Below are 18,014 nucleotides of genomic sequence, written 5' to 3' on the forward strand. Positions count from 1 at the left end.
GAGCCAGGAGGAGCAGGACTGCCTCACACCCCCAGCCCCCAAGCTCCCCCCAACATCAGACCCCACTCATCACTACTCCCCTCTCCCTACCCCCCCGTGCCCACCCCCCTACCCCCGGGGCAGGGAAGCGGATCCACTCTGGGATCGGACGTCTCCCTCCCTGCCTGGGATCAGGGGTCAGATTTACCTGGTCCTGTGGCCTTCCCGTCTGATTGGAAGCCAAACCTATCAATCAGGCTGACATCTGGGCAGGGAACCTGTCAGGGCTAAAAGTCACACGCTGTGCAGTTAAAACTCCACAGTGTGCAGGGAAACCCGTACTTCCGGATTTCTCGACAGAACTCCGCCTCCCCCACCCCACCTATGGAACTCATCCTATTAAATATGCAGCCCTCCTTTTCTGTAAAACAAAAATATAGATGCGCCCATGAAACAGTGAAATTCAAATTATATTTGCCTTTTATATTAGTTGATTATGTGATAGAAACATAGAAAATAGGTGCAGGAGTAGGCCTTTCGGCCCTTCGAGCCTGCACCACCATTCAATATGATCATGGCTGATCATTCCCTAAGTACCCCTTTCCTGCTTTCTCTCCATACCCCTTGATCCCTTTAGCCGTAAGGGCCATATCTAACTCCCTGTTGAATAGGGACGGCATAGTTAAACATTGCAATAACCACGATCCCTCTAGCTCCATCAGGCTGCTGATATTCTTTCTGTTTGCTTCATACTTCAACAAGGCTGTCTGAAAAATAACGTATACAACTTCTAAAGAAAAAGGTTTGTAGAAGGAAAAAGAAAGACTTGCATTTATATTGCGCCTTTCACCATCACCAGACATCTCAAAGCGCTTTACAGCCAATGAGGTACTTTTGGAGTGTAGTCACTAACCACAAGTACTTAACCAAGGGGCAATATTGTGTGTGTGGAGGGGGGGGGGGGGCTTGGGGGCTTGGGTGGTTTTGAAATATGAAAAAGTCCGACAAATATGAAAAATTAGAAATTTAATTTAGAACTTTGTCTTTCAATTCCTATATTGGCATCGAGTTTTCAGCTCGAGGAAGTCATGTTTGGGCCAAGAAGTTAAAGTCAAATTTAGTCGGTGTTCTAAGCAGCAGATGGCTCATATATCCTTTATCCCCTGACTGTTGGTTATCTGCACAATCTTGAAACCTCAGCAGATGAGCGGGAGATGGCATTTTAGACCAAACGCCAAACCTTTTCAGCATGAAGATTGCGGCAACAGCCCACAGCAATGGTTGTCTCCCAGACATACAGTGGGAATGGGAAGTTTACAATTATACACAAGGGGCATCAATAACCCACCAGAACTTCGTCATCACAAAGTCATCTAACACTAGCTATTTGCAGCACAATCTTCAATTCTTGAAAGGACAGTTACAATCTCCCCAATAATGTGAGTTTCGCGAACTCAAATTATTTTTTGCAGGTAAAATGATTAAACTAAGCCAAAGAGGTGCCTACACATTTATTTTACTTTAATATGTAGTTGTAAATTGCAGAATAATTAGATTTCAAAGTAATTTCAGTCTAAATCATATTGTTTGGGCTCTAATACTATAAGTATCGACAAGAAACTAGGTAAAAGCAAGTTCAAGTTGGAGGTGTGTCACTTTAGGCTGTGACAGTGCTGCTGCACCTGTGCATGTGGTCATTCTTCATGGAAGGGTCTACATAGTGTGGAAGACTGTTCAACCCATGAGGCATCACAACCGAGTGTGATCCCAATATCTGACATCTATACATGCATATTTTCTCAACTGGGGTTACTAGACTGTGATCAGGACCATTGTTGAGTTTTCTATTCCAGCTGTAGTATCATCACTGGTGAGTATTCTAGTGAATAGGTTGAGGCAGATTGAACCAGATTGGATATTCCTGCTCTGTAATGCTCAGTTTCACACCATTCTATGTATTTACCCACTGAACCATCTAGAGGCTGACCATCAGGCCACTCCCTGATACAGTAACCTCTTATTCCAGCATCTGCAGTAATTTCCAGCATTCTCTGTTTTTATTTCAGATTCCAGCATCTGCAGTATTTTGCTTTTGAAGGAGCTTCCTCTCTATATGTTTAACATTGCTTTCTTCCATATTTTAAACCCCCCCACTCCCCGTGCTGGGTGACCAAGACCTCCAGTTAGGAGGTGTATGATAGAAGTTGGGCATGAGAGGCCCACTACCATTCTGTCCTTCACTCCACGTTGTGCCTGCCTCAACAGTCTGGACGAGATCATGAACCCATCAGGCCCTGATACAGTAACCTCTTATTTTAAACCAAGCCTAGAAAAGCCAAAATTGCAACAGGAACTGTTAAGTATTACATCGGATTATGTAGGATATATGGCACAGAAACAGGTCATTTGGCCCAACATGCCGCGTCTATGCCTTTCCTCATCTAACTCTATCAGCATAACCATCTTTCCCTTTTCCCTCATATGCTTATCTAGTCTCCCCTTAAATGCATCTATACTATTCGCTTCAACCACTCCCTGTGGTAGTCAGTTCCACATTCTTACCACTCTTTGGGTAAATAAGTTTCTTCTGAATTCCCTATTTGATTTCTTGGTGACTATCTTATATTGATGGTCTCTAGTTATACTCTTCCCCACAAGTGGAAACATTCTCTCTGTATCCACTCTATCAAAACCTTTCATAATTTTAAAGACCTCAATTAGGTCACTCCTCAGCCTTCTTTTTTCAAGAGGAAAGAGACCCAGCCTGTTCATCCTTTCCTGAAAGGTACACCCTTACATTTCTGGTATCATCGTTGTAAATCTTCTCTGCACCCTCTCCAGTGCCTCTATATAATTTTTTTAACATGATGATCAGAATTGTACACAGTACTCTAAGTGTGATCTAAGCAAGGTTCAATACAAGTTTAGCATAACTTCCCTACTTTTCAATTCTATCCTTCTAGTTGGGCGGGTTCTTCAAGCATCCCAAATGTCCACAAACCTTACAGCAATGTGCAGGGAAGTTTTGCATCTATCTGATTTTGTTCCCCTCATTTTAAACACCTTTGCTACTAAATTAACGATAAAATGTAAGTCAACATGAGCATTTGCTGGGATTGTAAATTTCAGGAAGGTTTGTTTGAACCCATGGTTGGTCAGAGATCGTGTTCTGTTATTTGTCAAATTATTTGAACAATTGACGCTGCTATCGGATTCCTCCAAGTCACATAGGAAGTCAAAGGTGGCTGACCAGGCAGATCTTCATGTGTCTGACTGCAGAGACAGTGATGTAATTCCTAGTAAGGGTAGAAGAACAAGACTTAAATTAAATGTTATTTTCAAGCACTGCTGACAACTATCAATTGATTTAGGTTGCACATACTGTGGATTTCATGTTGAGTATTAAACCATAGTTATCAAGTAAATAGTCAACTAGTTCAGATAAATTACATATTTATATATCAGCCTCCTAGACTGTCCAATGAAACTCGACGAACAGCATCTCATTTTCATTTAGGCACTTTATAACCTTCCAGACTCAAAACTGAGTTCAACAATTTCAGATCATAATCAATCATTGCTCCCATTCATTTTTTCGGACAGCAGGTGCTGATAATGATTCTGCAATTCCCAGTTACATCACTTCTAGACATCTCTTTTGTTTCTTTGCTTGTTCCATTACCATTTCCTTTTGCCTTGCACCATCATACCTTTTGTCATTTAATCTCTCCTGCCTTCCACACTTTCACAGACTGTCCCTCTTGTTCTTTCCTCTGCTCCCCTTTGCTTTCCCTGCCTCTGTGCTTACTTAAAACCTGTTGCCGCTTTCATTTTCCAGTTCAGACAGAAGGTCATCGCCCTGAAACGTTAACTCTATTTCTCTCCCCACAGATACTGCCTTACTTGCTGAGTATATATATTTTTTATTATTATTCATTCATGGGATATGGGTGTCGCTGGTAGTGCTAGTATTTATTGGCCATAAGAAAGCAAATGGTATGTTGGCCTTTATGACAAGAGGATTTGAGTATAAGAGTAAAGACATCTCACTGCAATTATATAGGGCCCTGGTGAGACCACACCTGGAATATTGTGTACAGTTTTGGTCTCCTTACCTAAGGAAGGATATACTTGCCATAGAGGGAATGCAACGAAGGTTCACCAGACTGATTCCTGGGATGGGGGAATTGTCTATGAGGAGAGATTGAGTAGACTAGGCCTATGTTCTCTAGGGTTCAGAAGAATGAGAGATGATCCAGTTGAAACATGTAAGATTCTTATAGACAGGGTAGATGCAAGGAGGATGTTTCCTCTGGCTGATGAGTCTAGAACCAAGGGTCACAGTCTCAGAATAAGGGGTCAGCCATTTAGGACTGAGATGAGGGGAAACTTCTTCATGCAGAGGGTGGTCAATCTTTGGAATTCTCTACCCGAGAGGGTGTGGAGGCCCAGTCTTTGAGTATATTCAGGACAAAGATTGATACATTTTTGGATATTAAGGGAATCAAGGGCTATGGGAACAGTGCAGGAAAGTGGAGTTGAGGTAGAAGATCAGCCATGATCTTGTTGAATGGTGGAGCAGGCTGGAGGGGCCAAATGGCCTACTCCTGTTCGTGATTCTTCTGTTCTTATCCCAAATTTCCCTTGAGAATTTGGTAATGAGCTGCCTTCCTGAGCTGCTGCAGTCCGTGTGGTGAAGTTTATCCCACAGCGCTGCAGGGAGGGAGTTCCAGAATTTGGAACGGCGATATATTTCCAAATCTGGATGGTGTGTGACTCGGAGGGGAACTTGGAGGTGATAGAATCATTAGAAACATAGAAAATAGGTGCAGGAGTAGGCCATTCAGCTCTTCAAGCCTGCACCACCATTCAATATGATCATGGCTGATCATGCAACTTCAGTACCCCATTCCTGCTTTCTCTCCATACCCCTTGATCCCTTTAGCCATAAGGGCCACATCTAACTCCCTTTTGAATATATCTAACGAACTGGCCTCAACAACTTTCTGTGGTACAGAATTCCACAGGTTCACAATTCTCTGAGTGAAGAAGTTTCTCCTCATCTCAGTCCTAACTGGCTTATCCCTTATCCTTAGATGGTGACCTCTGGTTCTGGACTTCCCCAACATCGGGAACATTCTTCCTACATCTAACCTGTCCAATCCTGTCAGAATTTTATATGTTTCTATGAGATTTCCCTTTCATTCTTCTAAATTCCAGTGAATATAAGCCTGATCAATCCAGTCTTTCTTCATATGTCAGTCCTGCCATCCCGGGAATCAGTCTGGTGAACCTTCGCTGCACTCCCTCAATAACAAGAATGTACTTCCTAAGATTAGGAGACCAAGACTGTACACAATATTCAAGGTGTGGCCTCACCAGGGCCCTGTACAACTTCAGCAAGACCTCCCTGCTCCTATACTCTAATCCTCTCGCTATGAAGGCCAACATGCCATTTGCCTTCTTCACCGTCTGCTGTACCTGCATGCAAACTTTCAATGACTGATGTGCCATGACACCCAGGTCTCGTTGCACCTCCCCTTTTCCTTGTCTGTCACCATTCAAATAATATTCTGCCTTCCTGTTTTTGCCACCAAAGTGGATAACCTCACATTTATCTACATTATACTGCATCTGCCATGCATTTGCCCACTCACCTAACCTGTCCAAGTCACACTGTAGCCTATTAGCATCCTCCTCACAGCTCACACTGCCACCCAGCTTAGTGTCATCTGCAAACTTGGAGAAATTACATTCAGTTCCTTTATCTAAATCATTGATGTATATTGTAAGTAGCTGGTGTCCCAGCACTGAACCTTGTGGTACCCCACTAGTCACTGCCTACCATTCTGAAAAGGACCAGTTTATTCCTAGTCTTTGCTTCCTGTCTGCCAACCAGTTCTCTATCCACGTCAATACATTACCCCCAATACCTTGTGCTTTAATTTTGCACACTAATCTCTTGTGTGGGACCTTGTCAAAACCTTTTGAATGTCCAAATAAACCACATCCACTGGTTCTCCCTTGTCCACTCTACTATTTATATCCTCAACAAATTCCCAAAGATTTGTCAAGCATGATTTCCCTTTCATAAATCTATGCTGACTTGGACCAATCCTGTCACTGCTTTCCAAATGCACTGCTATAACATCTTTAATAATTGATTCCAACATTTTCCCCACTATCGATGTCAGGCTAACCAGTCTATAATTCCTTGTTTTCTCTCTCCCTCCTTTTTTAAAAAGTGGGGTTACATTAGCTACCCTCCAATCCATAGGAACTGATCCAGAGTCTGTGGACTGTTGGAAAACCACACCAATGCAGCCACTATTTCTAGTGCCACTTCCTTAAGTACTCTGGGATGCAAACTATCAGGCCCTGGGGTTTTATCGGCCTTCAATCCCATCAATTTCCCTGCACAATGTCCTGACTAATAAGGATTTCCTTCAGTTCCTCCTTCTCGTTAGACCCTCGGTCCCCTAGTATTTCCGGAAGGTTATTTGTGCCTTCCTTAGTGAAGACAGAACCAAAGTATTTGTTCAATTGGTCTGCCATTTCTTTGTTCCCCAATATAAATTCATCTGATTCTGACTGCAAGATTTGTCTTCACTAATCTTTTTCTCTTCACATATCTATAGAAGCTTTTGTAGTCAGTTTTTATGTTCTCTGCAAGCTTACTCTATTTTCCCCCTCCTAATTCAACCCTTTGTCCTCCTCTGCTGAATTCGAAATTTCTCCCAGTCCTCAGGTTTGCTGCTTTTTCTGGCCAATTTATATGCCTCTTCCTTAGATTTAACACTATCCTTCATTTCCCTCGTTAGCCACGGTTGAGCCACCTTCCCCGTTTTATTTTTACGCCAGACAGGGATGTACAATTTTTGAAGTTACCTTTCTTTAAGTTCAGGAACTTAGTCTCTGAATTAACTGTATCACTTTCCATCTTAATGAAGAATTCTACCATATTATGGTCAATCTTCCACAAGGGCCTCGCACAACAAGATTGCTAATTAGTCCTCTCTCATTACACAAGACCTAGTCTAGGATGGCCTGCTCTCTAGTTGGTTCCTCGACATATTGGTCGAGAAAACCATCCCTTATACACTCCAGGAAATCCTCCTCCACAGTATTGCTACCAGTTTCGTTAGCCAAATCTATATATTGTTTAAAGTCACCCATGATAACTGCTGTACCTTTATTGCACGCATCCCTAATTTCCTGTTTAATACCAATCCCAACCTCACTACTACTGTTTAGTGGTCTGTGCACAACTCCCACTAGCATTTTCTGCACTTTGGTGTTCCGCAGCTCTACCCATACAGATTCCACATCATCCAAGCTAATGTCCTTCCTTACTATTGCGTTAATCTCCTCTTTAACCAGCAACGCTACCCCACCTCTTTTTCCTTTCTGTCTGTCCTTCCTGAATATTGAATACCTCTGGATGTTGAGTTCCCAGCCTTGGTCACCCTGGAGCCATGTCTCCGTAATCCCAATTACATCATATCCGTTAACAGCTATCTGCGCAGTTAATTCATCCACCTTATTACGAATGTTCCTCGCATTGAGACACAGAGCCTTCAGGCTTGTTTTTTTTTAACACTCTTTGTTCTTTTAGAATTATGTTGTAATGTGGCCCTTTTTGAATTTTGCCTTTGAATTCTCTGCCCTCCACTTTTCCTTATCTCCTTTCTACCTTTTGCTTCTGCCCCCATTTTACTTCCCTCTGTCTCCCTGCATAAATTCTCATCCCCTTGCCATATTAGTTTAAACTCTCCCCAACAGCACTAGCGAACACTCCCCCCTATGACATTGGTTCCGGTCCTGTCCAGATGCAGACTGTCTGGTTTGTACTGGTCCCACCTCCCCCAGAACTGTTTCCAATGTCCCAGGAATTTGAATCCCTCCCTCTTGCACTATTCCTGAAGCCATGTATTCATCTTAACTATCCTACTCTGACTAGCACGTGGCACTGGTAGCAATCCTGAGATTACTACCTTTTAGGTCCTCCTTTTTAATTTAACTCCTAGCTCCCTAAATTCAGCTTGTAGGACCTCATCCAGTTTTTTACCTATATTGTTGGTACCTATATGCACCACGACAACTGGCTAGTCACCCTCCCCCTCCAGAATGCTCTGCAGCCTCTCCGAGACATCCTTGACCCTTGCACCAGGGAGGCAACATACCATCCTGGAGTCTCACTTGCGGCTGCAGAAACACCTATTTATTCTCCTTACAATAGAATCCCCTATTCACTATAGCTCTCCCACTCGTTTTCCTGCCCTCGTGTGCAGCAGAGCCACTCATGGTGGCATGAACATGGCGGCTGCTGCCTTCCCCTAATGAGCCATCTCCCCCAACAGTATCCAAAGTGGTATATCTGTTTTGGAGGGAGATGCCCCAGCACTACTTTCCTACTCCTGCTCTACCTGATGGTCACCCATTCCCTATCTGCCTTTGTTAACTTTACCTGCCGTGTGACAAACTCACTAAACGTGCTATTCACGACATCCTCAGCATTGCTGTTCACATGCGTCTGCTGCCCTTTTCCAGCATTTTCTGCTTATATTTCAAATTTCCAACATCCGCAGTATTGTGCCTTTGTTTGATAATTGTCTTCTTTTTTTGTGAAATTTAACAATAAAACCATGCAAAAGTTGCAGGAAAATGCAATGGTATAATTACTTGCTTATGCAACCTTTATGAGTTCCTACGATGTAAATGTGACATAACCTCAGGGAAATCTTGGTGAATAGATGAAAATCAGAGATGTACTAATCCATAAACATTCAGGTTTATCACACAACAGACCAAAATATAATAGCATTCATTGAACATCATTAAAGGAAGTCTGTTATTTCAAGAACATGTTGTGCAGTAGCCTACTTATTGTGGTATTTGACTAGCAAGCCAGGTGTCATGAGTTCAATTCTCACCACAGCAAATTGTGAAACTGAATTCAAGAAACCTTGTAATAAAAACAGAAAATGATGGAAATACTCAGCCGGCCATGTTGCATCTGTGGAGAGAGAAACAGAATTAACATTTCATGCTGATGACCTTTCATCAGGACTGCATCAAGAAATCCTGTAATTTTTGGACTGCCACCAGGAAAATGAACACCTAAGCTGCCAGATTGTTGTAAAATTTCACTATTGTCCTATGCAGCCTGGCCAACAGGACTCAATCCCACACTACATGGTCGACTAAGGATGGCAAATTTCTTCACTCAGAGAGTTATGAATCTTTGGAATTCTCTGCCTCAGAGGGCTGATGATGCTGAGTCCTTGAGTATATTTAAGACTGAGATAGGTAGATTTTTGGACTCTAGGGGTATATGGAGAACCGATGGGAAAGTGGAGTTGAGGCCAATGATCAGCCATGATCTTATTGAATGGCGGAGCAGGCTTGAGGGGATGTATGGCCTACTCCTGCTCCTATTTCTTATGTTTTTATGTTCTTACAAATACTGCACTGCCAAGCCAGAAGAGGCAATTAAATAAAATATTTCCTTGTGGGTCAGGTTGAGTAAGAGTGGTCCTATGGCCCCTACAAGGAAAGTTTAGGTCTCCCCTGCCCATAGCTCCCCCACCTTTCCTATCACAAAGCCTTCCCAAAACCCCTCACCTTGATTTACTCGCGTTCCGGGGGTCATTCCTTTGATCCTTACCAGTGGTCTCCTGCTGCCCAACATTCTACTCCTGCGCACCATGCCAGCTGCTGCTTCCCACTGTTTTCAGACAGGCAACTGACTGGAGCCATGCAGACGAGGCTGAGTGATAAAATTGCCTGAGCCTCATGCTGCCATTGTCAAGCTGATTTTCCACTTGCCTCAGCCCTCACCTGCTCGATTCCTGCCCCTGAGATAAAATTGACGCTTTGAGCTATACCCCTTTATCATCAGTTTTGTCAATGCTACTTATCACTAAAACAATTATTTAAAAAAAAAATTAGAACACAACAAAAAGAGGTACTAATGTAATCACAATAGGAAAGAGTTTGATGAGGTCATTCTTTTCTGGCTTGAAGTACTATGGCCCATATGTCTTACCTAACAGAAATCAAATTGAATTTCACAAAATAAAAATGCATGGTTCTAAGTGTGCCTGACTAGCTTATAATAACTCCACTGATGTGGTTTTAAGGTGATTGAGGATATATGAGTAATAGAACATCATAAAATACATGCAGCAGTGAAAGAGTTAACCTGTGAGTTAATATTAATGACAGACTGAGCAGCTGGAATTTTGGCAGTTAATCCCATATCTTACACATTGCTTCCTGCAAGTTTCTCACTTACAGTTCATAATCCATGCTTGTGGGAATATGGCTGCCACAGAAGTGACTTACATGCATTCATCACCTGTTCCACAAAGTTTCCAATGCACCTACCCTCGGTACCTGGCTATGCGTAGCTCATAATCATCACCTGGCTGTCATGGTCATGTGCAGGAACATGAGTATGTGCTGGGTATTTCGAGGCATGTCTCATAGTTGACAATAGGCCATTAGAGATTTCAACAACAGGAGGTAGAATAAAAAGCAATGTTTTTTTTCCCCAAAAAATCACTGGGGAACCTTGCAAATTTCATCTGGTGAATTCTAGAACTTAAGAAATAGGAGCAGGAATAGTCCATTTGGACCCTCTGGCCTGCTCTGCCATTCAATGAGATCATGGCTGATCTGATCATGGGCTCAGGTCCATTTCCCTGCCCACTCCCCATAACTCTTTATTCCTTTATCGCTCAAAAATATGTCTATCTCCGCCTTAAATATATTCAATGAACCAGCCTCCACAGCTCTCTGGGGCAGAATTTGACTGATTTACAACCCTCTGAGAGAAGAAATTCCTTCTCATCTCAGTTTTAAATGGGTGACCCCTTATTCTGAAACTATGGCCCCTGGTTCCAGATTCCCCCACAAATGACCTACTCCTGCTCCTATTTCTTATGTTCTTATGAGTGGAAACATCCTCTTTGCATCTAACTTGTTGAGCCCCCACATTATCTTATATGTTTCAATAAGATCACCTCTCATTTTTCTGAACTCCAATGAGTATAGGCCCAACCTACTCACCTGTCTTCATAAGTCAACCCCCTCATCTCCGGAATCAACCTCGTGAACCTTCTCTGAACTTCCTCCAATGCAAGTATATCCCTCCTTAAATATGGAAAACAAAACTGTACGCAGTACTCTAGGTGTGGCCTCACCAATACCCTTGTACAGTTGTAGCAGGACTTGCCTGCTTTTATACTCTATCCCCTTTGCAATAAAGGCCCCCATTCCATTTGCCATCCTGATTACTTGCTGTACCTGCATACTAACATTTTGTGTTCATGCACAAGGACCCCAAGATCCCTCTGTACTGCAGCATTTTGTAATTTTTCTCCATTTAAATTATAATTTCCTTTTCTATTTTCTCTGCCAAAGTGGATAACCTCACATTTTCCCACATGATACTCCATCTGCCAAATTTTTGCCCACTCACTTAACCTGTCTATGGGCTAGAACCTCTACTTGAGCTTATTGCCCAAAAATGAGCGTTATTTCCAGCATGGGCAGTAAAAAAGGGTTGTCAGATTGCTGACTTCTCACCCATTTTCAAAACATCTAGATTACATTTTTGAAAATGGGCGTTACCGTGAGCGATATCAAATGGGTGGTAGCATTAAAATGTTGACCTTTTGCCGTGAAGTGTGACCATCCTTAGCAATGGCATGGCAACGCTCGATTCCCGCGATTCTGGAGGTCAAGGGTCATCATGAATGTGCAGAAGAGGAGACAGAGAGAGAGAGAGAGAGCTCAGAGGCACTGAAAGCATGTGTGGCTGTGGTGTATGCTTGTCTGGCAGTTGTGGGAGGCATGACAGCGATTCACCTGTAGCAAAAAGCCTACTAAGCACCAAGAATATAGTTGGCACTGAGTTTTTGTCCAACAAATACAATATAACATGGAAGGGATGGAGGAGGCCCTGGAGCTGGTAGCCAGGAACAGTAGTGGCAGAGGGCTCCCAATGGTTCCCGAGCACTGGGAGCCCTCCACCCCTAGGTTCTGCTCCACCACTGCGAATGACAAATGAGAGCAAGGACCAGGATCCTGCTTCTGCATCAGAGAATGTTGCCCCCTCAGCAACCCCCACTTCCATACCTGTGCACCGACCGCATCTGCCTTCATCCCCCCGCAATGAGGCACCGCCTGAGGAGCTCCTCAGCCAGGCACCATGGAGCGAGGAGGGGAAGGGATAGAGGTGGGGAGAAGAAAGAGAGGGGGGATGGAAAGGGAGGTGCATGTGCACAGGTAATGGCTGTGTTATATCTCCATCTGGGTGGATGCAATTTGTTGCAATGTATGGGGGCTGGGGACCAAGCTCCTGCTTTGCCTTTGTATTCTGCATTACTGGACATGTTGACCATGTGATTTATGTCAATGGTGGAAAAAGTGGGATGTGGGCGGGGTTTGGGTGTTATTGGCTGTGTTACTTATGATTTCAGCCCAATGTTGGTATTAAACTTTTGTTATTGAACATAACCTTGTTGTGCATCGTCTCATAGCTGGACTGTTACTGTGAAAGGGTTAAATACAACTTTACATCAATCAACGTAAACCTTAACTGGCACCAAGTTGATGGGCACCATTGATGTCTGAGCTGCACACGCATAGCAGTGTATCAGCGTTGTCATTCACATCAGCGCTCTTTCAGGCAAATCTTTCCGATATTAGCTCCTCACGCAAGAGTGGGATTTAACAAATGCCAGCCACACCGCTGGCATCCGTCCCGGTTAGTTCCACTTTTTGTGGGTGGTTTATTGAGCGTGCGATACTCTGGTCGATATGTGTGCGAGGTGGTGAAATTAACGGTGGGCGATCTCCATGCCGCTAATTTGGGTAAAAATGCTCGTTACGACAAAAAACAGTCAGGGAACATTATTATTGAATCTCGGCGTTAAGTCCACTGGGCGATAATATGGGCGTTGAAATCGCCCATTCTGCTGATTCCGCCCTAAAAAAGTGGGCAGGTGATAATATTTTTTCTTGCCGTTAAGCACATGGGGAAAATAACACTTGGAAATAAGTCTCCTAAAAAAGCCTGTCAGTTTCCATTTTGTGCCAAAATGGGCGATATCTGGGCGTTATATGTCATTTCAGCGGTTAAATGGGTGTTAAGTGGCATTGGTAGCAATGCATTGGAGGAGGATTTCCTGGAGTGTATTAGGGATGGTTTTCCAGACCAATATGTCGAGGAAGCAACTAGAGAGCTGGACATCTTAGACTGCGTGTTGTGTAATGACAGGGGGCTAATTATCAATCTTGTTGTGCGAGGCCCCTTGGGGAAGAGTGACCATAATATGATAGAATTCTTTATTAAGATGGAGAGTGACACAGTTAATTCGGAAACTAAGGTCCTGAACTTAAGGAAAGGTAACTTCGACGGTATGAGGCATGAATTAGCTAGAATAGACTGGCAAAGGATTCTTAAAGGGTTGATGGTGGATAAGCAATGGCAAATATTTAAAGATCACATGGATGAACTTCAGCAATTGTACATCCCTGTCTGGAGTAAAAATAAAACAGGCAAGGTGGCTCAACCGTGGCTAACAAGGGAAATTAAGGATAGTGTTAAAACCAAAGAAGAGGCATATAAATTGGCTAGAAAAAGCAACAAACCTGAGGACTGGGAGAAATTTAGAATTCAACAGAGGAGGACTAAAGTCTTAATTAAGAGGGGTAAAATAGAGTACGAGAGGAAGCTTGCAGGGAACATAAAAACTACTGCAAAAGCTTCTATAAATATGTGAAGAGAAAAAGATTAGTGAAGACAAAGTCGGATTCGGGTGAATTTATAATGAGAAACAAAGAAATGGCAGACCAATTGAACAAATACTTTGGTTCTGTCTTCACGAAGGAAGACACAAATAACCTTCCGAATGTACTAGGAGACAGTGGGTTTAGTGAGAAGGAGGAACTGAAGGATATCCTTATTAGGCAGGAAATTGTGTTAGGGAAATTGATGGGATTGAAGGCCGATAAATCCCCGGGGCCTAATAGTCTGCATCCAAGAGTACTTAAGGAAGTGGCCCTAGAAATAGAGGATGCATTGGTGATCATTTTCCAACAGTCTATCGAATCTGGATCAGTTCCTGTGGACTGGAGGGTAGCTAATGTAACATCACTTTTTAAAAAGGGAGGGAGAGAGAAAACGGGTAATTATAGACTGGTTAGCCTGACGTCAGTCGTGGGGATAATGTTGGAATCAATCATTAAGGATGAAATAGCAGTTCATTTGGAAAGCAGTGACAGGATCGGTCCAAGTCAGCATGGATTTATGAAAGGGAAATCATGCTTGACGAATCTTCTGGAATGTTTTGAGGATGTAACTAGCAGAGTGGATAAGGGAGAACCAGTGGATGTGGTGTATTTGAACTTTCAAAAGGCTTTTGACAAGGACCTGCACAAGAGATGGTGTGCAAAATCAAAGCGCATGGTAGTGGGGGTAATGTACTGACGTGGATAGAGAACTGGTTGGCAGACAGGAAGCAGAGAGTTGGGATAAATGGGTCCTTTTCAGAATGGCAGGCAGTGACGAGTGGAGTGCCGCAGGGCTCAGTGCTGGGACCCCAGCTCTTTACAATATACATAAACGATTTAGATGAAGGAATTGAGTGTAATATCTCCAAGTTTGCAGATGACACTAAAGTGGGTGGCGGTGTGAACTGTGTGGAGGACGCTAAGAGGCTGCAGGGTGACTTGAACAGGTTAGGTGAATGGGCAAATGCATGGCAGATGCAGTATAATGTGGATAAATGTGAGGTTATCCACTTTGGGGGCAAAAACACGAAGGCAGAATATTATCTGAATGGTGGCAGATTAGGAAAAGGGGAGGTGTAACAATACCTGGGTATCATGGTTCATCAGTCATTGAAGATTGGCATGCAGGTACAGCAGGTGGTGAAGAAGGCAAATGGTATGTTGGCCTTCATAGTTAGGGGATTTGAGTATAGGAGTAGGGAGGTTTTACTGCAGTTGTACAGGGCCTTAGTGAGGCCTCACCTGGAATATTGTGTTCAATTTTGGTCTCCTAATCTGAGGAAGGATGTTCTTGCTATTGAGGGAGTGCAGCGAAGGTTCACCAGACTGATTTCAGAGATGGCTGGGCTGTCATATGAGGAGAGACTGGATCAACTGGGCCTTTATTCACTGGAGTTTAGAAGGATGAGAGGGGATCTCATAGAAACGTATAAGATTCTGACGGGACTGGACAGGTTAGATGCGGGAAGAATGTTCCCGATGTTGGGGAAGCCCAGAACCAGGGGAAATAGTCTTAGGATAAGGGGTAAGCCATTTAGGACTGAGATGAGGAGAAACTTCTTCACTCAGAGAGTTGTTAACCTGTGGAATTCCCTGCCACAGAAAGTTGTTGATGCCAGTTCATAGAATATATTCAAAAGGAAGTTAGATATGGCCCTGACGGCTAAGGGGATCAAGGTGTATGGAGAGAAAGCAGGAAAGGGGTACTGAGGGAATGATCAGCCATGATCTTATTGAATGGCGGTGCAGGCTCGAAGGTCCGAATGACCTACTCCTGCACCTATTTTCTATGTTTCTATGTTTCTATATCTCTTTGCAGGTTTTTTGTGTCCTCACAACTTGCTTTTGTTGTGTATCTTTAAATCATGCACTCCCATGTTCTGACACCAGGGAGCTCATCCCCTGAAGTCCCAAGGGATCCCAGCATCCCTTGGGAGTCGGAAGGGAGTCGGCCCCTAAGGTCTGTTCCTCACTCTGGAGTGTCTTATTAAAGACTGAGGTCAGTCACTGTTACTTTAACCTCCCTGTGTGCAGCCTCATCTGTGTTAGGAACACAATAGCTTTCTCACCCATCTTTGTATCATCAGCAAACTTGGCTAAATTACACTCGGTCCCTTCATCCAAGTCATTGATATAGATTGTAAATAGTTGAGAATTCAGCACCGATCCCTGCGGCACCCCACTAGTCACTGTTTGCCAACCGGAAAATACCCATTTATCACGACTCTCTGTTTTCTGTTAGTTAGCCAATCCTCTATCCATGCTAATATATTACCTCCAACCCCGTGAACTTTTATCTTGTGCAGTAACCTCTTATGTTGCACCTTATCGAATGCCTTCTGAAAATCCAAATACACCACGTCCACTGGTTGCCCATATCTACCCTGCTCGTTACATCCTTAAAGAACTCCAGCAAATTTGTCAAACATGATTTCTCTTTCATAAAATCATGCTGACTCTGCTTGATTGAACCATGCTTTTCCAAATGTCCTGCTACTGCTTCCTTAATAATGGTCTCCAGCATTTTCCCAATGACAGATGTTAGGCTAACTGGTCTATAGTTTCCTGCTTTTTGTCTGCCTCTTTTTTTAAATAGGGGTGTTACATTTGCAGTTTTCCAATCTGCTGGGACTGACCTAGAATCCAGGGAATTTTGGTTGCTTACAACCAATGCATTCACTATCTCTGCAGCCACTTCTTTTGAGACCCTAGGATGTAAGCCATCAGGTCCAGGGGATTTGTCCCCCTTTAGTCCCATTATTTTACCAAGTACTTCTTCATTAGTGATAGTGATTGTATTAATTCCTCCCTCCCTATAGCCCCTTGATTATTCACTATTGGGATGTTTTTAGTGTCCTCTACTATGGTCCATCTCTGATTCTTCCCTTCCCTTCCTCGACTTTTCTGTCTCCATTTCTGGAGATAGGCTTTCGATTAGTATCCACTATAAGCCCACTAACTCCCACAGCTACCTGGACTACACTTCCTCCCACCCCGCATTCTGTAAGGATTCCATTCCATTCTCCCAGTTTCTCCTTCTCCGTCGCATCTGCTCTGACGATGCCACCTTCCACACTTGTACCTCTAACATGTTTTCCTTTTTCCTCAGCCAAGGATTCCCCTCCGCCATGGTTAACATGGTCCTCGACCGTGTCCGTTCTATTTTCCGCACATCTGCTCTCATCCCTTCTCCTCCCTCTCAGAACCACAACAGGGTTCCCCTGTCCTCACCTTTCACCCCACCAGCCTCTACGTTCAACGGATGATCCTCCACCATTTCTGCCATCTCCAGCGTGATCCCACCACCAATCACATCTTCCCCTCCCCTCCCCTCTCAGCATTCCGAAGGGACTGCTCCCTCCGCGACACCCTGGTCCATTCCGCAGTCACCCCAGCAACCCCTCCCCTTCCCACGGCACCTTCCTGTGCAAGCGCAGCAGGTGCAACACCTACCCTTTTACCTCCTTCCTCTCTAATATCCAAGGCCCCAAATACTCCTTCCAGGTGAAACAGCGATCTACTTGTACTTCTTTCAATTTAGTATACTGTATTCGCTGCTCACGATGTGGGCTCCTCTACATTGGGGAGACCAAGCGAAGATTGGGTGACCGCTTTGCTGAACACCTCTGTGCAGTCCACAAGTGTGACATTGAGCTTCCAGTTGCCTGTCACTTTAATTCTCCACTCCACTACCACTCTGATATCTCCATCCTTGGACTCCTCCACTGTTCCAATTAAGCTCACGTAAGCTCAGGGAACAGCAGCTCATCTTTCATTTAGGCACTTTACTGCCTTCTGGACTCAACATAGAGTTCAACAATTTCAGAGCGTAATCTCTGCCCACCTTTGGCTCCCTTTCCACTTCACCACCTTCCCCCCCCCCCCGCCACCCCATCTTATGTTTTTTTTCTTCTTTGTTTTCTCTCTATTTTTTCTCTTTGTCTATAATAGCAGATGGTCATGACTATGCCATTCACACTTTCCAGATTAACTTTTTTCTGACTTCTGTCATTATCATTTCAATTCGGCCATCATCCCTTTTATGTCTCTGATCTCTCCTGCCTTCCACACTATCACAGACCTTCCCTTTTGTTCTTTCTTCCCCTCCCCCTTTTACTGCTTCAGAATGTGCTCTTTTCGAACACAGCAGTTCTGACGAAGGGTCGTCGACCTGGAACATTAACTCTGTTTTTCTCTCCATATTCTGCCTGACCCGTTGAGGTTTCCAGCAT

At 43.7% G+C, this 18,014-nt stretch overlaps 1 protein-coding gene and 1 long non-coding RNA gene across 2 annotated transcripts in view; one reads left to right on the forward strand and one right to left on the reverse strand.

The window, feature by feature from the left end:
* The window catches only part of znf804a (zinc finger protein 804A), a 451,457-nt gene that overhangs the window by 288,481 nt on the left and 144,962 nt on the right, over nucleotides 1–18,014 (forward strand). The gene's annotated exons all lie outside the window — the stretch shown is intronic.
* LOC139259898 (uncharacterized) overlaps nucleotides 1,517–18,014 on the reverse strand; it is a 72,704-nt gene continuing 56,206 nt past the window's right edge. Inside the window, exon 6 of the long non-coding RNA XR_011592677.1 lies at nucleotides 1,517–3,275. This is a non-coding gene — a long non-coding RNA (uncharacterized lncRNA). The remainder of the gene's footprint in view (nucleotides 3,276–18,014) is intronic.

The sequence above is a fragment of the Pristiophorus japonicus genome, chromosome 3 (assembly GCF_044704955.1).
Source record: "Pristiophorus japonicus isolate sPriJap1 chromosome 3, sPriJap1.hap1, whole genome shotgun sequence".
NCBI classification, from domain to species: Eukaryota; Metazoa; Chordata; class Chondrichthyes; family Pristiophoridae; genus Pristiophorus; species Pristiophorus japonicus.